We start from the raw sequence: 27,697 nt of genomic DNA, 5'->3' as shown, positions 1-27,697 counted from the left end.
TCATAGAGCCACCAGGAGGAGACTAGTCCTCCTCCAATAAATTCAGCGCTAATATAGATATGAGTCAATCTGTTGTTTCTAAGGTAATCTAAAATAATACTTTTCATACTTAGTCTCTGACCAGCCTTCTACTGATAGTTACAATAATGCTGTTACTTTAGTCCATGTGCTGGGAACCCAGAATACAACCTTCAAAAGTTGTCATGACATTCAGCAAAAGTTGCTACATGCTTATGTGGCATTCTGATTTCAAAAGGACTTGTTCCATTAAGTTACTATGCTTTCTAACACAGCTTTAGGAGCATAAGAAAAAGCAATTATGAGCACAATATACAAGACTTAGGCTAAAAGGGAGGTACGTTTTCCTTAATCCTCTCCAATTACAGACGTTCTTTAATCTCTCAGTTGTCCTTTACTATAATAATTACCTCATTTCCTTCTGTTTTACTCCTTTCCTTTAAGTTTATTTCCTTTATTAGAAGACATTCCACCCAGATTAGAAGGTTTTTTTATCCTTGCTAGCTCAATTTTTTCTTTATCAAGATATGCATTCTCTTTCTCTGCTATATTATTCTTCAGCCCTTCAGCCTGAACATTCTTTCATGTTCCACATCCACCTTCTTCCAGGATAGTTGGACTATCTGACTCCCAGGTTTACAAAATCAGTTATTTTGGCTACTTGTGTTGTTTTGATTCTTATTTATTATTCTCTTACTCTGTTATTTTGACTAACCCATCTTTAGAAGATAGTTGGTCACACAAGGATGGTTTAAAGGTTTAAAGACATCAGTAATTTTGTTGTAAGCAACAAGGAAATTCAGCTTTCTGGCTCTTTTGGTAAATAACAGAAAATATTTTTTTCTATTCACATTATAGATTAGAAGACCAGTAATTTTCCCAAGGCATTGGAATTATTTGGTAAGGGCTGTAAGATTTAAAAATATTGACCAGGCCAAGGCTATACTAAAATTTATTGTTTACTATATGTGCACATTCTCCCGGGAGCATCTGGAAGAATTACTTTTTCCAGGAGTAATAAAGCAGAGAACACACTAGTAAATAGAGCTCTTGAATGCAATGTACTAGCTTTCTAGTCCATAGCACATGATGGCTAATTATACCCCTGGCAAGCTGAAAGCACTTTACTGTATCCAAGTACAGATGATATTCCTAAGAAAGGAATGAAAAGGTTTGCTTTTAGCTCATACCTGTTACAATGACCTCCACGTTTATGAATGACACTGGAGGGAGCTATTAACAATCCAAAACAGAGAGCTCAAAATACAGAACGTTTTTCAGAAATATTGCTTTGGGCATTTATCTACCTTCAGCTCTTCGTATGATACCAAGAGGACAAAAAAGAGAACTGATGTTAGACAACGGAAGCAACATAACCAAAAGTCAGCATGGGAGGTGTTATGGTGGTTTCATGCACCATGAGTGGTTTTCAGTGCATCTTTTGTCATTTGCTATGGGACAGATGATGAAAAAGAAAAGCTGATGAAATAAAGAAAGCGTGTTATTCTTGTAAAGCACGGACTGAACTTCTAGACTTCCAAAAAAACACTTTAAGTCTTTCCTGACGATTCATTAAAAGCAAGATAAAAATGACAGCTTGACTGCAAGGTGTTAACCAGAAGATCCTAGTCACTGAAAATGTTGCTTCATGCTTTAAAAAAGAAAAAAAAAAATGTTTCGTAATAATAATGCAGAAAACTTTCATTGCTTACCTGAATTTCTACACCCTACAAAACCTCCTGGGCTCTAAAAGCTAAAAAAAAAGAAAAAAAGGCTAATCAGTGGTATAGGCTTTCTGAGTTTTTAATTTAAAAGGTCAGCCCTTAAGAGGAAATGTACTGTAAAAATACCTATCTGTTCATAATAAAGACCTACCTATCCACATAGTTATAATCTCAGTGTTATCTAAGCAGCTGTTAAACTTTGTAAATACAAAAAGATTGAAAAAGTCTTTTCTGTTTTTTCCTTACTATTACAGTGTTTGTCTAAGCTTCTTCCATAAAGAGGGAAAGAAACCCTTCAATCCCCTCATCTTGTTACCTGAGGAAAAGATCAACAAATGCATGTGAAGCGACAGTATCTAACCTAATCCTGCACTTTTCTTTGTGGAAGAGTAAAGGAAGAAAGGAGGTAATAAGTGAACGGCTATCTCATTGTAATGGTGCTTGCATGTTTTTTTGTAAGTCAAACCATATACAGAAATGAACACAAATTTAAAATCGTGCTGAATAAAAGTGCTGGATAAACATTAGTTAATACTGCCTAAAAAGGTGCTTTTAAGTAGACCTTATCTTGCAATTCTTTCTTTCCAAGAGCATAGCCCATCCATGTGGGACAAATTTCCTTACATGTTCACTTCTATAGAATGTTTAGAGACAGAATAACTATATTTAATAGGTTTTGTAAATTTAGGGAAAATGTAGGTGGAAACTGCAAGAAGGGATGAATTCATAGAACCAGAGGAAGCAAACCACACATTAAATAATATTTTTTCATTCTTTTTATTCTAAATAATAATTGGAAGCTAAATAACAGTCTGCAGATAGATAATGGAAAAGCTATTGTAAGTTTTTTTGTACAAATGAACTGTTCCCTTTCTTTTCATCCACCATTTAGCAACAGCAGCAACCCCCTTCTACTTCATACCCTTAAAAACAAAGCAAGTCCATTCTAGAGTACAAAGTAAGCAGGAAAACCTCACTGTGCTAGGAAAACTTGGATGGTCTCTACTTGTGTCTCTCAGTGATTAGGTATGGATTATTAGCTTCGTTATGATTCAGACAAGTCCTGTAGTGTATAGATTCAGACAAGTCCTCCAGGTGACTGGCAACACATAGTCATTCATTTGCTCCTTTCTCTGCTCCTGTTAATTCACCACTCCTGCAGCTCCCTTCCCACCTACATTGTCTCTTCTATAATTTACATAGAAAACCTATTAAAAAATGAGTGTTCTCAGAGTTCAGCATAATTCTTTTATTCTACTACTAAGAATCATGCTACATCTGTGGTGGTTGCAGTCACTCCTAGACCACGTCTATACCTGGGCAAGCCAGGCATGTCGGGAGAGAACAATTCCCATTATGCAAGTGTAGTGAGTTGAGATGTTAAGGTACTCCCTTGGTGCTCTTGAAGCTCCTACCAAATGGGGGAAAAACAAAACAAAACAAAACAAAACAAACAAAAAATCAAACAAACAAACAAAAAAACAGCAACAACAAAAACCTTCTGATTGAAAATGGCAGCAACAATTTTGGTCACTCCTGGCAACCTAACGTACCTGCTACCTGGATCGTAGCTTGAGTAGGACGGTACCAGAACTTTATGATCTGAAAAGTTCTGAATGTGGACAAATTGTGGAAAACACAAGAAACTACCTCATCCCAAGTATGATCAGAGTGGAAATTTATTGACTAAAGTCAATGAAATTGTGACCCTATAAATGATGATCCTAAAGTGAGACCCTTTGAGACCTCCTGGATCAGAGTGGGCTATGACCAGAACCTCCCTCTGATGGGAACGGTTGGCAAAGACAATTTCATGAAGATTCAGTGATCATCTACTGATGATTTTGTGAGTATATGAAGACCTGATTTCATGAAAATGTTGATGAAAAGAGATTTCTTGAGTCTCAATGATTGCCCATTGAGAATGGTGATTCCAATTTGCTAAACTCAAGATGGAAATTTTAGCAATATGTATACCTACCTACACATATATTCACATATCCATGGATTAATGCATGTGAGCACATGTCTGATTTATAAACCCGTATACATATATATATATGTCCTTTATATCTGTGTATGTGTGTATTATTTGATTTACCTCTTTGTAAGTACAGTGTGACCCTTGTCATTCTCAAATCTGTAATCAAGTTGCTGTTTTGATTATGACAAATTCCATTGAATTCCTTTAAATCACTTTATTAATCAGCTGTCAATTAAGAGTTATTAGAAATCTCATATTAAACTTGTGACCCACCTCAATAAATTTCAAATTGCTGCTATATCAAAACCATGTAAAAAAATCCATCTGTGACAACATCAGAGCTAAAGGTTTTTTCCACCTCTGATCTGCCTGCTCTGCCCAGATATTAGCCTTTCCTCCTTGAGTACAATAAATAACAAAATGGAGTAGCTATCAGTTAGAAATTACCACTCTTCATTTATAATGCAAATAATAAAGTAATGTGTACTGTTGGAAATAAAACAAGACAGGCCTTTAAAAGTAAGTGAGAATATTATTCTTTTATATCATTCATAACAGATACATTTTTTCTTCAGCCTTCTTGGTCTAAATAACATGCAGCATGTTCTTTTCAGCAAGGAAAGCAAGAGCTACAAATACACGTAAAACTAGTTCCATAGTTATAGAGATGTCTAAAGTATAATGTATAATGAGAAGAGGTTATGGAGAACATAATAAGAAAAAAAATTGTTAACTAAATCCTTACAGTGATGTTGTTTGTTTAGTTAACCTATGTTTTTGTCCGTATGTGGAATTCACTGTGCAATTTCAAAACCAGCCTGGGGGAGTTTGAGTGTTATTGTTTACTTGGTTTGTTGTTGTTGTTGTTTTTTGTTTTGTAATCATTGTAACTTAAAAAGACTGGTAACCTCATAAATCACTGACTGAGATTTTCTTTTACTGCAGTACAACTATGACAGTCTGGCAGAGATAGCATATTATGCCATCAAGTCATCAGTTTTTCTCTTAGTCTTGCCATGGAGCAGAACTAATAGAATTCAGAGAATCCTCAGGAAAAAACTATGCTGGCACATTACAAGTCACATTTTTGTGTTATTATGATTTTAAAGCTGGATATTAGAAAAATAGATTCGCAGTTCTTATGGGAAAACAAATAGCCCTATCCTTCCACATTTTAGGAACACAACAGCAATTCAGAGTTTCAGTCTAGATTATTTAACCAAAGCCCCATTTGTATCTCCATATTTATTAAAATTATCCCTGAATATCCCTAGATCTTCTTTAGTCTCTGGAAACATAATCATGCACATTTCTTCTTCCAAGTCCGCCTAAACCTACTTGATCCTAGTAGATGGGCGTGATTATGGTAATCAGAATTCCGGTCTCAAAATAATTTTCAGAATAATGCTGCAACATATGGATCAATAAAAAATATTTTTCAAGGAAAAGCTTGGGGCCATATTATTCCATCAATTTAAAGAGAACTTGTAACTGATCTTTCTTCTCAAGTCATTTTGCCTGAGTTCCTAGACTTACTGAATTTTGTTCTCTATTTTTAGAGTTAAATGTCTATGAGAGCTTCAGACTGCTACAGCATCCTCTTCTCTGACCTCCTATTTTATCCTCCAGGCCTGAAAAATGCTTCTGTTAGTATCACTTTTTTTACTTATTGCTTTAATTATCCCACTCGTTCCCTTGAGTTTCTCCCTTAACATTACATTCAAGCCTCTTGCAAATCCCTGTGGAGTTCTGTTCTTGTTTATCTCCCCCCAGCTGTCTCTGCTTCTCTTTTTATGCCAGTCTTGACCAGCCAGTTTGCCAGCAGAGCATATAAAGACCTTTCGGTTTCCTCACTTACTATTTTGGCCATAAATTCAGTCACAAGATTTGCGCCGTCTCTTTGATTAAGATCTCCCTGAAGGCTCATTTCTGCTGTGCTGCCTGTGGGTAATCTCTAGCTAATACTGATATAAATGTTTAACTGTAACCTTATTCCAAAAAGCAATTGTCCACACTGTTTGTATGCTCTCCATACCTAATCTATTTAAATATGTCTATTGTGAACTCCCCGGGAAATGGCATGCCAGGAGTCTTATCAGGGAGGAGCACACATCACAGGAGGCATTTCATCCATCATCATACCCCTAAAGGTAACCATTTCTACTGGTTTAATAGAATTGTGAGTATCTGAAGTGGAAAATGCCCACTGGATGACTTATCCTGTCTCTTAGAAGTGACTGGGTCATTCTCCTCAGGGTACAACAAAAAAAGGACGTCCAGTCTCTCGTTAAAAATATCCAGGGAAGGACCTATCCTGTCTCTAGCTGCTTTATACTTTTTTTAGCCTGAGGATTGCCTTTCTCCAAGCTTCCTCTATTCATTGGTGTTTTATGCATACTTACAGACCACATTTTTTATTGTAAATAATGGAACTGCAATCTATTCATTCATAATTGATAGGTCTGTACTCCTGCAGCCTAAGTACATTTTATGAAGAACCAGTGACACATAGCTCCTTTCGGAATATAGTCCACGATCTGTATTTTTTCTCATTAGTCATTTCTGGAGTCCCACAAAGCCATTATCAGAAGAGGGCTGTTCTGCCTTAAACTGAGCATCCGTACAGCTCCACTCCTTCAGACTCATGGGCACCGGGCCCACAGCAGGTGCCTAAGGTACAAGAATATGAGAAGCAGGTGAGTGGTGGTATTATAAGAATACTCTACTTTTCTATTTAGCCGTGGAATTCTACCCATTTCAATCCTAGAGAGATGATTCTTATGTTACTTGTTAATACACTTTATCTATCTAACGTAATTTTAGGTATTTTTATGGTTTTAGTGCAAAAACTTTAATATGTCTGTTAGGGCTCTCTTTCACAGTCCAGTTCTTCTTTGAATTTTTACATCTCCTTTAGAAACATATACACTTTTGGTCTGGCTGTTTACTTAAATGCATCCTTGGAGTTTATCTAAACTTCTCTCTGTTTCCTACTTGTGGTCCATGTCCTGTCTTTTTAGGGTATGTCTACTCCCAAAGAGGCATCTTCCTGCAGAAGGTCACACATGTGGGCCACTTCTTTTTATTCTTTCATACAGAACCTTCCTACATTTATTTCCTTTCATCAGCACTGAGGCCATTCGGATACAGCAGTTGACTTACCAGGTGACCTATAAAAGTCACATGGATAAACTCTTCTGCTTGCCTGGGTTGCTGCAGGGAGCTGTGGAAGCTGCGGTAGATAAGAAGCTCACCTGGTGCAGCCACAGGTGCTCACTGCCCCTATGCACCAGCAGCCCACAGGATAAACTGGGATAAACTGGGAATTTCTGCCTCTTCCCTCAGTCCTGTTGGATTCTTGTCTGCATCATATTTTATTTCCAGGCTTTTTGAAGGGAGGGAAAGGAGAACATTTTGCTGTTACAGAGTGCTAATTCAGTGCTTCATTTTGTTGGTTTCCCTCTCACTTAATGAGTTTTGCTCCTCTTTTCGTCCTCTGTTTCTGGAGCTTGGAAGAGAGCTGAAGGCTTTCTGTATTTTCCCCACCACCTCCCTCTGCTCTGTGATGCAGATCACTTGGGATTCCCAGCCAAGGAAGGCATTACACTAAGTGCTGCAGTATCAGCAACAGTCATAGCTACTTTTTTTATTTTTATTATTATTATTTTCCCCTAATGAAACCGCAAAAAAATACAATTCCAAGACTTTGTAGGCAGGGCAGGTCTTTTTAATGGAGAGCAGTACAGAGTTGCTGAGTTAGCAGGGATTGAGCTAATTCAGAACGAGAAGTAATAGAATTATGTCAGTGCGGAGATTTCCAGAATATAGCTGTGCTGGTGCTGTGCTGCACCCTCTAATGAACTCTCCTACCAGGCTCCACCTCACTCAGCTACTCAGGTCCAGGAACCAAACCTCCCTTCTCTGCCTGTGCAGTTTGCAATAGTAAGCTCAGAAATCTCTGTGTCTCACTCCAGTGTTTATTACATTAATATGTTATTAAGTGCTACACGTGTATGCATCTATATGTATGTATGTATGCAGCATATGTATATTCACAGAATCACAGAATGTTGGGGGTTGGAAGGGACCTCAAAAGCTCATCCAGTCCAATCCCCCTGCCGGAGCAGGAACACCCAGATGAGGTTACACAGGAAGGTGTCCAGGCGGGTTTGAATGTCTGCAGAGAAGGAGACTCCACAACCTCCCTGGGCAGCCTGTTCCAGTGTTCTGACACCCTTACTGAGAAGAAGTTTCCTCTCAAATTTAAGTGGAACTTCTCGTGTTCCAATTTGAACCCATTACCCCTTGTCCTATCACTGGTTGTCACCAAAAATAGCCTGGCTCTATCCTCGTGACACTCACCCTTCATATATTTGTAAACAATATTATCAGTCTTCTTCGTGGAAGGAAGGGTTGTCAGGCATTGGAACAGGCTGCCCAGGGCAGTGGTGGAGTCACCATCCCTGGAGGGGTTTAAAAGGCATTTAGACAAGGTTCTTAGGGACATGGATTAGTACTGGAGTTAGATTATGGTTGGACTCGATGATCCTGAGGGTCTCTTCTAACCAAAATGATTCTGTTATCATATATGTGCCATATATTATATCTCATGTTAAAAGTTGTAATTACACTAACAAATGTCATTCATAAATTAAACTTCCTGTTCAGAAAAAAAAAAAAAAAAACACCACAACACTGTAAAATGCATTAAAAATCAGCAATATTTAAAATCAAACTAGTTTGGGAGACCGACAGCTAAAGCAACCCTGTGACATGGAAAGGGAATCACTTCAGTGAGTCAAGTGACCTTCAGCTGAAATTCTGCACTCACCAGTTTAAACGTTACGTGTTCCCTCTCCACAGAGCTTGCAATATTGATCCCTAGAGCCAGACTTGGGTCTGGCTTAATGAAGACTCAAGCTAACAAATACCATAGCTGGTTGCTGGCTGTTGGCTGGCTGCATTTTAACCGAGTTGCATTTCATCTGCCTTAACTTATACAGCTGCCAATACGTGCTACCTTGTACCTTGAATACAGGCACCAGAGATACAGTTTGACTATTGTGAATACCCCAGAGTTACAAAAGGTGTTTTCCGTTATAAATCAAACAGCTTTAACCTTCAGTTGGCCATTTTTTGAAGTAACTTTTCTCCAGCTGTGCTGTATTTATACGTGAGGTTATTTGGAAAGATGGACATTATCTCTAGGAGGCTTTTTATTATAGAAATGATACATTTGGCAAATTATAATACTGTTATAGAAATACCAATTATTGAAAAAATCACAGAAGGAAAAGGCCAAAGATTTGATCTGCTTTAGCTGTAGCATACTGTTATCTATTGATGTTGGGCGATTATTGAAAATCACTTCTCAACACTAAAGGCCCAACTGTGAATGGAAACCAGATCGTCTGATATTTAAAAAATGTGTGTGAAGCTCAGAGAAAGGATAAAGCAGGAAAAAATGTTAAAAAGCAGAATAAAGCTTTTTTTAATAATGCATAAGGGTGGGACAGGTAGGCATATTCAGAGATTTTGGCTGTAAAAAAACCTAAGCATTGTCTCCGATCCCAAGAGGATCTGCCACACTGTCATTTATTTTCTAGCTAATGGGCCAGGTTCACTCAGAACATGGTTTGCATTCAGCAACAGCGCAGCTCACATCAGATAAAACGGCCTGGTCCACCCACCCACCCTGCTGTTCTCTCTAAGCATCTGTGTGCCGGAGCAGCGGGCTGGGCTGGCACTGATATGGCTGGAAAGAAAAAAAAAAAAACAACATAAAACCAAAAAGAAAATATTCTGCCCAGATGAATTTGCAAGGCTGGTTCCCTGTGCAGCTGCACTAAGAGCAGGGCCAGCTCAAGGGCTGGTGTAACGGGGATGAAGGGGGAGTCCTCTGGTGTGCACGGCCACCCGGCAGCAGCTCATTGGAACCACGGCTCAAGCTGATTTAGGGAACCGGGAATTTCACCTCCTAGAGCTGGTGTGAATGCATCAGCCAGTCCTGATGCTGCCTCTGATCCACCTGAACATTTTCAGCAGTTTCTGGCAGCAGATTGAACGGAGGGTATCCATTCCCCCTGATTAAAGCCAACCTACTTTACAGACACAGCCGACACTGCTGTGTGTTTCCCCCACTGTATTTTCTCTGCTTCTTCACAGGAGGGCTGGGCTGACTGTGAGATGGTTTATTTTTAGCTGAAAAAGTGTGATTCACTGTATCTACTGTTTCTGAGTGGAGGAAACGTGATGCCCTCCCTGACCTAGAATGTCATCAATGGTTTGGGTGAAGGTAGATGAGGAGAACGGAGGCACACACTTTGGCCTTTAATCCTGTCCAGAATGACTACTATCAGTGCTGCTGCCAGTTCGTGACCCAAGACATAATGGAAATTCCCTCCGAGTCTGTGAATGGATCAAGGTTAACTGCTTGGTGAAATATGGCAAAAATACACCTCTCTGAATGGTATCAGCAGCAAGGTTCACCCTACAAACATTAAGTGGCTGCACTGTGGCAGCTGACAAGCATCTGACTGGTCACCAGTCCCACCACACTGGCCATGATGTGGGAGAGCTGGGTAGACAACGCAGCCCCCAGCAGCTGGAGGAATCAAGGTGGCATCTGCTGCTGGCACTGGCATCTCCCTGGAAGTAACTGCACATCCAACCCAGCTCCTCTGTGCAATGGAATGATAGGACCCATGGGTGCTTCTGGGTTGTGAAGGCCTAGGAAGCTGGTGAAGGGTTTAGAGAGGAAGCCATATGAGGAGCAGCTAAAGTCACTTGGTTTGTTCAGCCTGGAAGAGACTGCTCATGGCAGCTACAGCTTCCTCACAAGGGGAGGAGGAGGGGCAGGGCTGAGCTCTTCTCCCTGGTGACCAGTGACAGAACCCGAGGGAATGGCAGGAAGATGTGCCAGGGGAGGTTTAGGTTGGACATGAGGGAAAGGTTCTTCACCCAGAGGGTGCTGGACACTGGAACAGGCTCCCCAGGGAGGTGTCACAGCCCCAAGCCTGACAGTGTTCAAGAAGAGACTGGACAATGACCTCAGACACACGGTGTGAACTGTGGGGTTGTCCTGTGCAGGGACAGGAGCTGGACTCCATGATCCTTGTGGGTCCCTTCCAACTCAGGACATTCTGTGATTCTATGATTCTGCCATGTCATGCTCGTTAGGTATTCCTGAAACAGCCTGCTTTCCTTCCTTCCTTCCTTCCTTCCTTCCTTCCTTCCTTCCTTCCTTCCTTCCTTCCTTCCTTCCTTCCTTCCTTCCTCCCTTCCTCCCTTCCTCCCTTCCTCCCTTCCTCCCTTCCTCCCTTCCTCCCTTCCTCCCTTCCTCCCTTCCTCCCTTCCTCCCTTCCTTTCTCCCTTCCTCCCTTCTTTCCTCTCTCCCTTCCTCCCCCTAGACCATGCAGTGTGTGTCCCATGACTCTTGGCCCCGTGAAAATTTGGCAGCCGCCCTGATTTAGACCAGTCATCAGTGATTTGAGCATGGCGTTAGTCTCAATAGAACACAGATCAAAATGAATTTAAAATTAGAAGTGTGTTGTTTCTCTTGGATAATAGCTAGATTTTCTAATGCAATTGGCCTTTCCCCCCCACATGAAATGTCTTTGATCTTAACATTGAAAAACTGTAATTTCTAGGGGTTTACTGCATGAATATATGGAAAATTTAACAATGTAGCTACTCATAAAAAATTATTGTAGCACTGCATAAAGATTAGAAGGTTAACTATTTCTTGGTGTTAGTACTAAAGTTCTGTGGAAAACCTCTAGACAAGTAAAGATCTAACATTAAATGTTCTGAATAATAATAATACTCTGAACCTAGTTGTTGAGCTGGAATGCAAACTAGGAGGGGATGTGTCTGAAACTGGTTTTGTGAGGTTTTATTCATACAAAGGACCATGTTTAAAAATGCAGGAGATGCCATCAGTTACCTGGCACTGGGAGAGCAGCACTGTAGCTTTCTGCAGGAGCCAGCTCACTTTGCTTTTGGCTCAAACTGTTACTATCCACAAAACATTAATCTAATTTTTAAGGCTGTTAATATTAGCTACTGCAAACAAGCAACAGGTTCTGCGTTCTCTGTCAGGGGCCTGACGTCTAAGAATAATAAGTTTCATCTTGGTACAAAATGTGAAATTGTAAGTGTGCCAGAGAGATATAAAATGTCACAGTTAATTTAGTGAAAATTAGGCTTAGTGGAAAAGTCTAAAGCAGTTAATGTTATACTCAGTCTCCAGAAACCATATAGTTTCATGGATCTGGAGAACATGAATAGCCATAATTTGTTTCTCAAAAAGATTTAATCTCTTTTAGAAATGGAAGTATGAGGTCCTCTAATGTTCTTGTATGTCACGAAGAGATTTTTCAAAATGGTTGAGAAAAGGAAGCCAGCACTATAAAATGGTGGTGATTGTTTTGAAGACTGGAGGCCAAATCAAGAGCATCCTGTTGTTCTGCTAGCATGAAGGCAAATCAAAAGAAATGCAGAGATAACATGCCTGAAAAGCCAGAGACTTCAAAAAATCTCTTAAACAAATACAGTAAACTACTAAAATATAATGCAACTAAAATAATGTATCTGAAAAATGTATAACTATGCAATAAAATATTTATGAAGCTAGTGGCTGTGAATGTAACAAGAAGAAGTCCTAATCCTTCTTGTCAGTAACCAAAGTTATGGAGAATCACAAATCACTGTTAAGGATGGGTCTGACCAGCTTTCCAGAGTCATAACTTAAAGGAGGTCTTGTTGCATCTGCAGATGGAAAACTCAGTGTGAAGAAAAGCCTCTGGGCAAAATGCTCCTTTTATTACCTTAACACTATTATAGTATAGTCTTAAACTATTTGCAGCAAAGATATAGCTTAAGACACTCAGTAAGAAGGGAAAATTTACAGTATGCCTTCATTGCTGGGTTATTTCTAACTCTTGAAGCAGAAATTCCCATCAGGAAGTTGGTGCAGGAGAAAGGGCAGGACCACATCAGACTTTCTCACTACATTATTCAAGGTTTCACTTGTGCTTACAAGCCAAAATTTCAAAAGTTCCAAGTAAAGTAAAAAAAAATCTTCGTAGTAAAGATGATCCCAAAGTCTGGTCAGTATCAAGTGCACCTGCCCAATGGTTGGCTTTCCTCCCTCTTACATATGTGGTTCTTGTTCCCTGACCCACACTACATCCATGTCACTGTGCTCACTGGCTCCATTTCAGATGTGCCCATTTGGTCTCTTCAAAACAATATTGCTGAGAACTGATTTTTGCTCTAAGAGCTTACATGAAGTCCCGGTCAGAAAATGCTAGCAGCAGGTGGAGAAAGAGGATAGAGCTTTGCAAAAATGCTGAGCTCTCCAAAAATGACTGACAGAAGTAAGAAAATGAGGTTTGCACAGTCAAATGACTAAAAGAGGGAAAGAGCCAACATCTAGCCCTATATTTCTTCTATTTGTGGTTTTTCCCTTATGCAAGAAGTTCCCAGGCTTATAAATTAATGTTGAGAAATGGAACAAATGGACAAATAAATTAATGTGTGTTGCTAGATGCTCTAGGCTTGATATTGCAAGCTGCTTTGCACCTTCAGAGCTTACTGAAGTCTTGAGGAACTGCAGCTTTCACATTGAAGGGGAGTGAGTATCTAGCAAGATCAGACTGTTGGTACCTCCTTCAGGGAGCATACATTTCTTGAGCAAGAAGTAAACCCTAATTTTTTCTCTTTTTATTCCCTGCTCCCATTTTGTCGAAGGGATGAGGCAGGTTCAAAAAAACCTTACCTGGTATTATAGTACTATATCAAATAAGGCAAATGAATAATGGAACTGCTCACCCAGTTCTGAAAGACTGTGATGGATAGCACATATCCATTTAGGAGATATGGCTTGTCAAAGAAAAAGACACAAGGAAAAACATAATGAAAAGATAGATCACCTCTGAAATACACCTCCTAGCTTTGCCTGAAGATAAAGTAGAAAAATAAGGACTATTTCCCCCTTGTCTGTAAAAGCGATGAGACATCAGGCATATTTTGTTTCACTTGCGAAACTTTTCAGCTAGTTCTCCCAGCTGCCATGCTGGGAGAGACAGAACCAGGCTTTCAGCTGTAATGTTCACACTAACTTAATCAGTGTGCAAACGAAGCTCCTTCACCCCTGGTCTAGATCTCTCGCTCCGCAGAGGAGCAATTCTCATGGACTTCAGTGGAGATTACTCATCCTCTTGTATTTCTCTTCTACAAACAGATCTTTTTTGGAATGCCCCCACAATTAAGACCAGGTTTTCAAAAGTCTGCAGCACCCAGCAGCTCTCACTGTGCAATATAGGGTGGGGTAGAAAGCCACATTAGAGAAGCTGAAGCTGCTTTGACAGGCTCCAGTTGCAGGTCTTGAGGTCATTTGAACATGAGGCCCAACTTACACGTATTTCCAGTTGTCAAGTAAACTATAGATCCCATGAAGGGGCCAGTATGAAGTTTATATATATAATGTCAATCCCATTAAAATCCCATTAGTCCTTGGGATGGCTCATTACATAGACTTGTTTTTATCATCCATGATCCTGATCATTTATTACTGTTTTAAAGCATATTTCACTTCTGACATTGATTTCAATGTGTTCAGGATGCAACCCAGTGTCTCTAAAAGAGATGAAAAAAATCTTGAAGCCTGTTGTGCTGTTCAGAAAGACAGTCTGTGTCAATGAAGAATGTAGTATTTTATTTGTAGGTAAAAGAATGCAGCTAGAAATGTAGAGGGTTTTTTTCACTTACTTCAGCTACAGATTTTTCAAGATATAATATGTCTCCTCACTGCAGCAAGATGCTATTTTGATAGAATTAATTTTAAATAAGCTCCCAGCCTTTCATAGTTCAGTGCACTAATTACTTCCACACAACACAAACGCAAGATGACGCTTCTTATGCACAGAGTTGTAGGGATGCTAGAGCCAGGGAAACAAAGCAAGCAGAGTTAAGACACAGTGTATAATTTGTTCATCTTTTATACACAGAAGCACAAAAGCACATTTAGGCTAAATGCTGAAATGCTAGGTAAAGATATAAACCTGCAGGAAAGAGATACACATAACTAAGGATCTTTTGTTCTTTTAATGTTAGAGCACAGAAGAAATACATAGCTGTTTCACATTGTTAGCCAAGAATGTCCTTAAAAGCTAGCAGTGAGCCAACACAGAATTGTCTAAGATATATTTGAGCCATCTATTTTATAATCAACAACAAAAAAGAATCAAGACAATAATTAAAGTTTGGGTTTGTTTGGGGTTTTTTTAACTATTAGTTCAGCACATTATTTTTTTTTAAATGGAAAATTATTTTTCAAATACGTCATTTGTTCATTAGACACGATAAATTATCCAAGATTTCTGCACCATTTTACTTGCTACAATTCAATATAAGACATTTTTTAATTATTTTTTCAGTCAATTTCAATTCTGTGCAAGTCATAGACTGGGAATTACAGAGTGAGGGCAAAATAATTTTAAAATATTTTAAAAATAATTTTCTGTGAAAAAAAATAGGGTTGGGTCCTATGTAATCCATGTTCTTTTTGAGCTCTGCTCCCTCCCTAGCCTCAGAGAAGGGAACAGCTGAGAAGGAGGGCTGCATCTCAATCAGAAAGCTCTCAAATCATAGTGCTAAGATTTAAATGCTGCAGTTTTTTGTATGTTAACTATGTTGGAAATGTTAGCTGGCAGATCCTCTACAAGCCCTCATTAACTCCTTAAATTAATTTCAATATTTTGCCAGTTAAGCATCTATAAATCAATTCCCAAACCCTTCCTATGCTCACGTAATAAGGCTATTTAATAGATTACTATGCTTAGTATACTACCAGCTACTCTGAAGGAGTATAAAAACAGCTATCTTGGTCTCCAGCCTCAGATTAATCTGCTACTCAGCCTGTAATGCCCTTCTCTGCCAATTTAAAGGGTTTTTCCTCTCTTGGGATATCCTGGTTTGGGATAGACCTTATCTAGATTTAAACATCTAAAAGTCAGGACTCCAATTTAAGCTAGAATACTACGCTTTCTCCAGACTCAGTGGAGAGACAGGCATCCCTGTTGGTAACTGGTTTTAGATTGGTTTAATCACCCTTTGAGCGGTTTTCCCTCCACACCAGCTTTTGAGGGCATCGTTAATTGTGGACTACACGCTCATAACACTGAAGGCAAAAGCCAGGTCAGCTGAATCTGGGCCGTTGGCTCCATAATTGGGTACAAACTCACTGTAATTACTTAACAGCCTTTAGAAAGAACCATGAGGACCAAGATTTATACTGATGGTCAGCAGGCAGTTTTGCAGCTGGGTGAGAGAGAAGACAAAATGCCTTCAAGTAATGGTGGGAGAGAAGGTTCTATGAATGTTGCAAAACTGAAGCTTTTATTAAAAGAAATAGAAGAAGAAAGAAACTCCTGATGAACTGTTTCACACAAAAATTTTAGCTGGCCGACCAAATAGCGGGATGTGCACTACACCTCTTTAAAGTGGGTAGATGGGTAGGTTCCTCAGCAGAGCAACTCTCAACCGTACAGATTCCCCACAGTCTTTCCCTCTCCCTCCTTGTTCGGAGCTAAATGCTATTAACACTTCCTCATGCTAAATAAATAAAAGCTTTGGTACTTTACACATAAAGATGTTCTGGCCTGAAGCATCTTTCACAATTTAGGTAGTAGACTTTAAGCAAAAAACCACACACCAAGGCATGCTCTCAAAGCTGAGCCAAAGGAATATTTCACATGAACTAGGCCAAAGCTTAAATCTGCTGCTGTCTCACATGTGAAAATTGCCCAGTAACGCACGTGCACATCTGACTGGTGGGAAGATGATCACACAAACAATCCCAAATGCACGGATGATGGAAATGCCTTTAATATCCCTGAAAGATATGCACATTGATTTTCATAGTCACTTTTGGTCTGTATGTTTGAGTAGTTACCTATGTGTGGGAAGAAAATCATTAGAGGCTGCTAGGAAAGTAAGCTCACAAATAAACAAGTAAAAGCAAAATGATACCTTCATTTTTCTTCTGTTAACCAGTGTCTACACCACAGAGCCATTTAAGCAAATCTTTTCAGCTTCATCCTTTTCACAATGCAGCCCTTAAGCTTTTGGTGATTCAACAAAATAATGCAAATGTCTTGACTTCTTCCATTCTTTCAACAAAAAATGAACAAACAGTATGATTTTAAAAGGGTAAAAGCATAATTTCAAATTCTTTTGATCATTGGAGAAATATCAAAGCTTTCCTTCTTATATTAATCTAGATAATTACATTACAAATGACAAAACAAGGTGCCTGGATGAAGATTTCTAGTTATTTCTAGAACTGTATACTTTGCAAAAATATTTTAGTGAGAAACGGCAAAATTTCACATCTTCATTCAGTTCACATGCAAGTGTCAGAGTTGCCTAGGAGGAAAAATTCTGGATCCCCCCAAAGTAAACTGTGCAGTGCCACCCTCCGCTGGGCCAAAGAGTCAGCACACTATAGACTATAGTTTAAGGAGTATATACACTAAAACTTTCTGACCTGCAGTCTATCCCAGGGGCCCTGCCAATTCCAGATGTAATACCTTGTTCCTACTGGGAACTATAGGAAGTACTTTTAAATTGCTGTTAACAGTTACACAGACAACATGATGTTATGGAATAATGAGGAACAAATTAAGGCTTTCTATGAACTGGTGTTGCCACCTCTGCTTTCCCTTGCCATCACAAAAGAGAACCGAAAATCACAGCATCCATTGCTAAGAACAGATAAGTGGAACTTCTGAGTTCTTCCCCACACTGCAGAGATCTTAATTAAGAACCCAGGTGGGAACTGCATATATTAAACACAACATACGTAAGAAAATAAACAGGTTGTCAGAAAACCTTCAAAGCAGAAAAATCAGTAGTCTGAAAACCCCCAAATAACTGAAATTCTTACTCCATAAATGTTGAATTAGGTTCAGCCATGGTGAATTGCATTGCCTTCTGGCACTGAGCCCTGCTAATTACTTCAATCCTCACTCAGGGAGTGGTGGGACCTAATATTACCATCAAAGTACATCCAGTCAGTCCTGCATCAGCCATACAGAAACCACAACTAAATTAGACCTTGAATCCAGGCTCTTTGTTTCCTCTTATACTGCTGGAGTCCTTGTCAACTTGAATTACATGTGGATGAACACAAAGTCTTCAAGACATAGCCGCCAGTGAAAACTTTTCAGCGTGAGAGGGATTAATCACAGATAGTAATTAACATTCTAAGAATTAAATGCAACTATAAAATTATATAAATGCTACTAAACAAACTCATTAGTACTTAGTTTCTTTCTGTTAATGACATTAATCAAGGGTCATAACAGTGAAGGTGACAGGATTCCTGCGATTACCACTCCACTATGCAGTTAACTTACCATAACATTTATTTCCTTTTTCCTATAGACTGCCATATGGCCCTTAAGGCAGAATGAAATATAAATATAAATATAAATATAAATATAAATATAAATATAAATATAAATATAAATATAAATATAAATATAAATATAAATATAAATATAAATATAAATATAAATACAAAGATAAATATAAATATAAATATAAATATAAATATAAATATAAATATAAATATAAATATAAATATAAATATAAATATAAAATGAAACTCAGAATTACAGTGAAATCCCAAATTCTTAACTATTTTTAAGCTTTTGCAAAAAACATCCCCAACAATCTTGTCTGTCCTCTTTGACATACTTAGTGCAATCAGCACGTGATTGCACCAAGGTACATTATCTATACTAGGAGTGGAGTAGCACCCAGCGCCATTTCAATCCTCTGCATTTATGACCTGTGGAATACAATGTGAAAATACCTAAGCTGTTCCCAAGAAAGTTAGTTCAGTCCTGCATATATACAGTGACTCAGTACGGTGCCACATAGAAAAAGTAAAATAGCTTCCAGAGCCAACCTGGTTATATCTATGTAGCATTGACCTGCATCTTCACACCACCTCATTTTGTCAATGTTTTGCATGAGCTATGATTTTGCTTTCTTTCAGATGATTCTGTCCTCCCAGTTGGGCATGAGGTACTACTTTCTTCCATTAATCTAAAATTAGGTGGTAAGTGGGATACATTCTCCCTGTGAAACTCATAATGTGCTGCCCAGTGAGTAATATTCTTATTATGGTGATACCTGGAGCCCACCAGAAAGAAAGGAAGACAGTAGAGATGTAGTTCCTGGTCCAGGGAACCCATGCTGTGGTATCAAATTACATGGAATTCACTCCTGGCTGAAGGCTACATAGGATTTCAAATCTGTGTCAGAAACCGCATGTAAAGCTTCTGGGCATGATGCTGTCCTAATACAGCCAAACACTGATTCACTCACCAGCAGCTTTAGCAAGTGTACAGCAGCATATACATAAGCATATAGACATGCCCTAACACCCATATTAACATCCCTACCCTGCAATCTGGTGACAGAGTGAATAAGATAAGTAACCAGCAAAGGAAAAAAAGTCTCTATTTGAACGACGGTGAGGCATGAAACCACTCGCAATACTGAAAGCCTAGTTTGACATGGTCTTGCCATTTCTCTGTACTTGTAAAGCCTGAAGCAAAATATGGAATGGAAATCTCTATTTTTATCCTTCAGAGTGTCAGGGAACCCACCTCCATTTGCTAATCTGACCAGACTTGAGCCCTTTTTCTGTCCACTTCATCTCTTAGCAAAGAAAATCCCCCTACTACTTTCCTGATTGATGATAAATGGTAAGAGAGCTGCAGCCCACAATTGGGCTAGCAGAGATGAGGAAAATGGCCTTCTTTAAGAAGATAAAAGATGACGACTTCTGGGGCTGTGGCCAGGTAAACTAAAGTCCTGAGATATGTGTGCTGTGGTTTATCAAAGGTGAACTGAACTGAAGAAACGCAAACAATGAAAGAGAGAGGGAAGTGAGAGAAGAAAGAGAAGGTAGAAACATGTAACAACAGCTTTCGAGCCTTGACCTCTTTCAGTCTGTTTCTCTCTATCCCCTGTCGTCTTCCCTGGCAGCAGCAGAAACAGGGAACCAGGATTTCATAGATGCCTCTGGATTTCTGTCCTATTTCTTCTTCTTCCCCACCATAACAGGAGCACCCCAAATCTAGTCAAGCTTCACCTTCCACTCCTGGGGCTGCAGAATTCAGTTTTGTCAAGCTGTAGAGAGTGTAATTCCACATTATGCTTAATTTTATCAAACAACTAGTTGCTGCAGAAAGGAATAATTTCCCTTTTCCTTGCTTCTCCTGATCCCTGCCTCTGCCCATTCAGGTCTTGTTTTGCTAAATCAGTTTAATCCATTGAGTTGACTGAAAACAAACCTACCAGACTAAACAAATATCTGGTTTTTATGGATCAGCATCATGATGTGCCTTTCTACAGATCTGTGAGTTCAATGCTTAAGGCCCCATAGTGGTCAGTCACAGACCAAAATGCAGTTAAAATGATCAGCCACTGGGCTTCTCTCTCTGTTCCCCACAAGCAGACGTTTAGTGCCATTCCAGATGCATTGGATTAACCTGGCTGACTTGTAAGTGCTACACAGTCCTCTCGTAAGACCTACAAGAGATCTAGCAGCTTTGTGCAGGTCATGAGCACCTCAAATTATACTGAGCAGTCATGTATAATCAACTGAATCAAGCCTTAGGTGTTTTCTTCAGAAGTGGACAGCATTGGCAGTACTAACAAGTTCTCCATCAACGACAGGAGTTTAGACACTGAGAGTGCATGAAGACTCAAAGAATCATAGAATACCAGGTTGGAAAGGACCTCAAGGATTTTGTGGTCCAACCTTTCTTGGTAAAAGCACAGTCTAGACAAGATGGCCCAGCACTGTGTCCAGCTGAATCTTAGAAGTGTCCATTGTTGGGGAACCCACCACTTCCCCGGGGAGATTATTCCAATGGCTTATTGTTCTCATTGTGAAAAATTTCCATCTTGTCTCCAGTCAGAATCTCCCAGGACTAACTTGTACCTATTACCCCTTGTCTTCTCCATATGACTCCTTGGAAAAAAGGGAGTCTACATCTTCTTTGTAGTCACCCTTTAAATACTGAAACTCTTCTTTTCTCAAGGCTGAACAAGCCCAGTTCTCTCAGAGGCTTCCCAGTCCTTTGATCATCTCTGTGGCCCTACTCTGGACCCCCTCCAGACCGTCCACATCGTTTTTGTATAGTGGAGAACAAAACCAAACACAATGTTCCAGTTATACACTGTCAAGCACTGAGTAGAACGAGATAATGACTTCTTTGTCTCCACTGGTGATGCCCTTGCTAATGCAGCTCATTGTCCCACTGGCTTTCTTTGCTGCGGCAGCACACTGGTCACTCATTTGGAGCTTGTTGTCCACCAGGATCCCCAGTCCTTTTCCACAGAACTTCTCCCCAGCCAGGTACATCCCAGTCTGTGCTGCACTCCTGGATTATGTTTTCCCAGGTGCAAGACCTTATTCTTGTCCTATTGAACTTCATAAGTTTCCTGTTAGCCCACTCTTCCAGCCTACCAAGGTTTTCCTGCAGGGTGGCTCTCCTGAAGTGTCCACTACCCCACTCAGTTTGGTATCATCAGCAAACTTCATTAGGGTACATATAATTTTTGGGTTTACTCCAGCAAAATTTTATTCAATGTTATACAATAGGGACAAATTAAAGAATTGCACACATTATTAATTTTTCAAGTTGCTTAAACAAACTGATAGTGACAAGAACAACTGAGGCTGATGACATAACAAAAAGCATGGTGACCATGTCTCTAGTGCCCACACTTTTGGAACTCCCATTCCCTGTTGTCCAGCAGGCATACTTAGCGAGTTTTGAGACAGCAAGTTTTGAGCCACTGACTTCTAATTGTCCACAGGCCTGTGGACTCCATACATGAATCCAGGCACTCATAGGAACTGAAACCCATCATGATGCATTTTAACTGCTGCAGGACAAGAGCAAATCTCAACAGCATAGAGGAACATGTAGAATAGATTATCAAGTTTCCTAGGCTGGATTTCTATGTCCAAGAATGTTAACTTTTTTCATAATACAGAGTTGGTCATTTTTTTCTGACACCAACCATCTATCCAAGTGAATTGAGCATCTAATAAACAGCTTTCAGCCATTGATTCATGGTCTCTGGAATCAGTAACAGAGGAGTCAGCCCAAATTTGCAGACATACATATACATACATACATTGGGCATACTCTGCCCTCTGTAACAACCTGTGAGGATGTGCAAATCCTGCTGCTGCTGTAATTCTGAAGCCCTTGAAGCTCATTCTATACACATATATTCACAAAACATTCTTCAGAAGCTTCAAACAAGAAAGGGCACAGCTAAGACAGTAGATTGTGCATAATGTGAAGATAACTCATTTTTATTAATATGTAAATTAGAAGGCTGTTATCTATGCACATAGTTTATTAATCACAAACATACATGGTAAATTATGTTTGGAGTTTCAAGGCTAAGTCTAGATAGCATGTTCCCTAGTAGAACATTGATTTTTTTCATGCACCTGCTCAGAGCAGCCATGAAGCATGCAAAACAGGCACTTAATAAGGATCTAAGTTATTAATACAGCTCTTAGTACTACATTTATATGTCCTAGTTGGAAAATTGTTCTTCCAGCATATTTTTCCTAGTTAAAAGAAAATTTATCCCTGAACAAGCCATACTGTAACATCTCCTACTATAAGCACTGGTTCTCAACTCACCTTTCTATAGATATTTGACTGGGGCACCTCAATTGAGAGACTGCTCTGTTGTTCTGGTAACTGATGGAAAGAGAGAGGAACTTGCACAAGTTGTGCCTCCTGCCTCTTTTCATATTGAAGGGGTCTGTGCTCTTGACTATTTCAGTTGAGTGATCCAAGTCAATCAGGAGATATCCAGATCTATGTCTTCTGGGAACAAGCTATATTTGGATAAATATTTATTGCTTCAGGAAGGTCTTTTAACCATAATGAAAATCAAGTCAGTATCAATTTGTCATCAGATGTGTTTGATATCCATTTTTAGTATTTTATAGTAGAAATGCCTCTGGCATATACTTGTCTCTCCAACTCTGGCCAAGTGTCACAGAGATTACTGCATTCACCCAGACAGGAAGAATTTTCTACCACATACCCCAGACTCTATTCTACTTTCTTTTATACTCCAGGTTTAGATATAAGAATGTGTCATACAAGAAAAAAGAAGCTAGAAAGATGTGTTATCAAACTGGTTGCGCTTCAAAAATGCTGCCCCACTGACAGCAAAATAAGCAGATGCATGAGGTTTGCAAAACTGTGTGTGTAATGTGACTACAAAGAGTCTTGTTATTTACTTACTTTTAATTTGCAAGTATTGTTGTTACACCTAACATCTTGTATAGCAATGAAAGGCAGTGAGTTCATCTCAGAATGCTTGTCTCCCCTTGGATAGTAGGCTATTATACTGTAAGGAATTAACTTTTTAGTCTTTTACAAGCAAAACCAGCAATATAAACTAGAAATAAAATTTTATTTTTATGACCATTTTCTTCCAATGCTGCTGACAGTATGCTGGTGTGCTTAATAAAAAATCATGAATTTGTACAAAGATAACATGGGCTTCACTCCCTTAGAAAGAGGCAGAAAGAGATGTGAGAAAAAGAATGAAATTGGGTTCATGGTGAAACAGGGTGTACATGCATCTGAAAGGATTCCTCCTGCTGATAGTCTTAATGACACCATTTCAGAGGACTGAAGTGCTGCTGTCTTTTCATACTCAGTTGCTGCCAAAGGGAGATTGAACTAAATAATGTTCTAAACCATATCTGAGAACAATCACTCTTGATCCTAAAGAAGGTGAAAAGAGGATAAGAGGAGAAAGGAGGGAAAGAATATCTCCCAGGAAAGGAGATAAGAGAAACAATGACCAGATTTATAACTTTTTTCCCTAGGTAAAAAAAAAATCACACGGTGCTTCTTCAAGAAGCCCTTGGAAACAGATCATGTTTAGGTATTGACTGCAGCTTTCTTAAGATAGTCATGAGTATGTTAAAAGTGAGTTGTGAACGTATCTTAAAAATTCAGATTTCCCAGTGGTTTCAAGCTCTTCATCATGTCTGAACAACCCGAATGTAAATTAAATTGATTTAATAAATAGTTAAAATAGACCTGTTTGACTTTGCATGGGAACAGAGTGGAGGAGGAGGCATCAGCCCCACGTAGGGACACTGGCAGCCTCAGAGCTCAGACTGTGCATCAATGTTTGAGCGCTTTTCCACTAACAGGGTAAGCCGCCTCTTTGGCTTTGCACTGGGAATAAGGAAGAACATGTAGGAACAGTCAGGAGAAACTGAGAGATGGTTTAAGGAATTGCTCCTTGGCTCCCATCAGTCTGAGTTTCTTTGTGACTCACGGTCCTTCCACCCCCTCTACAGCAGATGGGAAAAAACTTGGATTGATCCAAGAGGATTAGGTATTCTTTAGGCTTCGGATCCAAATGATTTCAAGACCTGATAGCTGGGCTTACATAAACCTGGCTTCAATTTACAAGTGAAAGACACTAACTAATTTTCTAATGAAGACAGAACAGATCATAGAGCAGGAGGCTGGTTGGCCAAATTTACTCTAAGGTGTATGACTGGCACAGTAGCAAAGAAGTGCATGCAACGGTCATGATGAAAACATGCTGCTTTTGGAGGTCTGAAAAGCTCTGTGCCAGCAGATGATTTGGGTAAACGGTATCAGGACCTGAGTGGACCAGTAGTACTGCTTAATCTATGCATGCACAATGCAGATACATGCATGATACATGCATGGAGCCAGGCTCTTCTTGGTGACAACCAATGATAGGACAAGGGGTAATGGGTACAAACTGGAACACAAAAGGTTCCACTTAAATTTGAGAAGAAACTTCTCCGTGAGGGTGACAGAGCCTGGCCCAGGCTGCCCAGGGAGATTGTGGAGTCTCCTACTCTGGAAACATTCAAACCCGCCTGGACACCTTCCTGTGTAACCTCATCTGGGTGTTCCTGCTCCAGCAGGGGGATTGGACTGGATGAGCTTTTGAGGTCCCTTCCAATCCCTGACATTCTGTGATTCTGTGTGATTCTGTGACACAGAGCCTACATAAGAACTACAAGAAAAAATGATGTATACAGGGGCATATTCAATTCATACATTTGCTTTGTGAAGTCATGTCATACAATTCTGTTCTCAACTATGAGGGTTCAGCAAAATATCACCATCTGAGACGAGGGACACCAGAGCTTCTTGTACACTTTGAAATTGGCACTAATGCAAACAGAAATGGGGAATCTAAGTATGATAAACTGTTGCAATATTAGTGGCATACAGCAGGCACACGTGAGACTCACCAGGTCTTCGCTTCTCAGCTGCGATGTGTCACCAGCCAGCCTGGCACAGCTGCAGTACAGATGTGCTGTATGCCATTCTTCACTGACGATACATTTCCCACATTAAGATATTGCATTCACTGCCACTCAGATGAGATTCCAGTGAGATAAATGACTGGGTAGAGGGGACAGATGCTATTATTGCCCTGGTCAATGGAAAAATAGAGATCACCAAAACTGTCCATCTCTGGTGGCAGCAGCTGACTTCTCATCAGCCCATGAATACCTCCTGGATTAATTGCAGCAGAAACGCTTTAATGTCTGCTCATAAAATCAAACCAACTTTCTCTGCTGCCACCCCTCAAAAAAAACCAAACCAAAAAAAAAAAAAAAAAACACCAGGTTTTATTAGATCTGACACTGACAGAACAACCTATTTACAAAATAATTTGTTAATCATTCTGCATGCAGCTTACATAGAGAAATTTCACCTTGCAGGTTGTTTACATACTGTTCAATTTAACTGCTCATTGGGCACTTGCTATTCACAGCATGTAGCTGCTCGTGTGAGGCACATGGTATTCTCCCCATTGCCTCATAGCATTTCTGAAGCATTTTGGACAGATTTTGTAGATTTTTTTCAGGCGAGAAGGGAGGCTTTATTTAGTATGACCTTATGCATACCACAGGTCAGAAATATTCCATAGCTGACAGAAGACCTTGTCCACATGCAAATATGGGTATTCATATGAATCCCAAAACACAGTGTGAACAAAACCCTTCTTGCTTTAGAAATATAAATGCAATGAATGGGATTACATCAAGAAGCTGCTCGTAACTGAATGAACAGTGTTGGACACATGCATTCTTTGAGCTATTCTCTCTTAGACAGGTTAGTTCATCCTTTTCAATGCTCTGTTTCCAGGTGCTAAATTTGTCAGGCCATGAGTAGTCAGTTGTAAAGCAAACTGGACCTTCCAACAACCCCAACGATCCAATTCTTCTAAGTCAGTCTGGTTGCAGATGACAGACCTAAGCACATGGAGATGCATGGGTGAATTAGGAGGCATTTAACATATGCCTGCATCTTCCTACACAGCAGAAAAATATTTCAAAATAATCAGAGAATCATCAATCACATGGGCTGGCTTGGTCTGCCAGGGGAATAGCTGTCGTTTTGGGTAAGTTGTCCTCAAAATAATACTTGGGGGTTAACAACAGCAAAATTAATCTCCCAGCACAAAATTTGGAACAACGTAGAAATGCCTTATCATAACTGACTTGAAAATTTGAATACCCTTGGTCGTCTTTTAACAGGAAACCCAGGAACCAAAGTCTCCTTGAAATTCATGCTTCTAAATGCTTATAGCTAGTGCTTTAGAAAATTCTGATGACAGATTAGATAATGGGGAGAGGAGGAGATATTCACAAATGTTAAACTGAGCCCTGGGACACAAGTCATTGAAGGGCTGACTACAGAAACACGTTTTTTCCTGCAGATGATACAGAGAGCCTGGGGAGATCAGATTTAACAGATACCTAACCTCCACAGTCCCATTCGGGATATTGGCCCAAGTTTACTCTTGCCATTCAGATGTAATTTTATAAGAAACAATGACAACCAAAAAGGGTCTGTAACACTCCTCTGCAATGGCAAAACGAAACAGATGCATATCCTCTGCCAGGTGTTTGTTGGGCCCTGTTGGAAGGGGTCCAAATAATTAGCTGCTCACCAGATGGGTAGCAAAGCACAAACAACAATCTAATGTGTCTTCTGGGTACAGACAACTCTGACTTCCAGTGATGTAATAACATTAACATGTGACAGCATTTAAGTTGTCAGCATTTTGAGAACTTAATTTGGTAGTCTGCAATCTACAATGGTTTGATAGCCATAAACCAAACATCTATGGAAAGGAGACCAGGAATAAAGCTGGCAGAGCGAGAATCTCGGCTTCCCAGTGGGACATACAGACTTAGCTTCATTACCAATAAAGGATCTAAGATACCGAAAAACTGGAAAACATCAGCATCATGTATGAAAGTTATTTTAAGCAGTTATAGTAATTTGTAAAATTTTCAAAGGCCATGACTAATTATTTATATATATATATATATATGTATGTATATAAAAGAAGTCTAGGAAATTTTATTCTCTATCCTGGAAAATATATGTGAAATATGCAGCAGCAGACCAGGGTGATTGGTTTATAGTGTTTGCAAGCAAACATTGTAATGACCTTCACAACTTACCTCTGAGTTTCACTGGTACACAAAGCTTGACCTGACAGAGACAAGTGAAGCTTTCCAGAGAAGAACATTATTTGTGGGAGTTTATTTTTCAGCCTTAGGCCTCTCAGGTTTGCAAAGATGAGGAATTGTGAAGGTTTTTTGTCCAGTGTAAAGACATATTCGAGGTGAACAGAGCAGGCTTCTTAGCTGCTTTTTGTTAAATAAATAATGTGAAGATTTCTGCCAGCTGTCTGTACATCCGAATAGAAGTGGTATCTATTTTACTTAAAGTTGTTGAATCTCAAGCTTTATGATTCATCTGAGCAAAGTTGTCAAGACTTGCAATTTCCTCATGGTATTAGGTGTTTTTCT

The 27,697-nt window shown here is 39.5% G+C and overlaps 1 protein-coding gene and 1 long non-coding RNA gene across 16 annotated transcripts in view; one reads left to right on the top strand and one right to left on the bottom strand.

Moving 5' to 3' along the window:
* DLG2 (discs large MAGUK scaffold protein 2) overlaps positions 1-27,697 on the bottom strand; it is a 1,047,967-nt gene that overhangs the window by 797,874 nt on the left and 222,396 nt on the right. The gene's annotated exons all lie outside the window — the stretch shown is intronic.
* On the top strand, positions 615-13,744 carry LOC139826056 (uncharacterized). Its single transcript, XR_011736143.1, has 3 exons — positions 615-918; positions 1,997-6,422; positions 12,054-13,744. It is a non-coding gene; the product is annotated as an uncharacterized lncRNA (long non-coding RNA).

Source organism: Patagioenas fasciata, chromosome 1 (genome assembly GCF_037038585.1).
Source record: "Patagioenas fasciata isolate bPatFas1 chromosome 1, bPatFas1.hap1, whole genome shotgun sequence".
Lineage (NCBI taxonomy): Eukaryota > Metazoa > Chordata > Aves > Columbiformes > Columbidae > Patagioenas > Patagioenas fasciata.
This window is presented reverse-complemented; position numbering and strand designations above follow the sequence as displayed.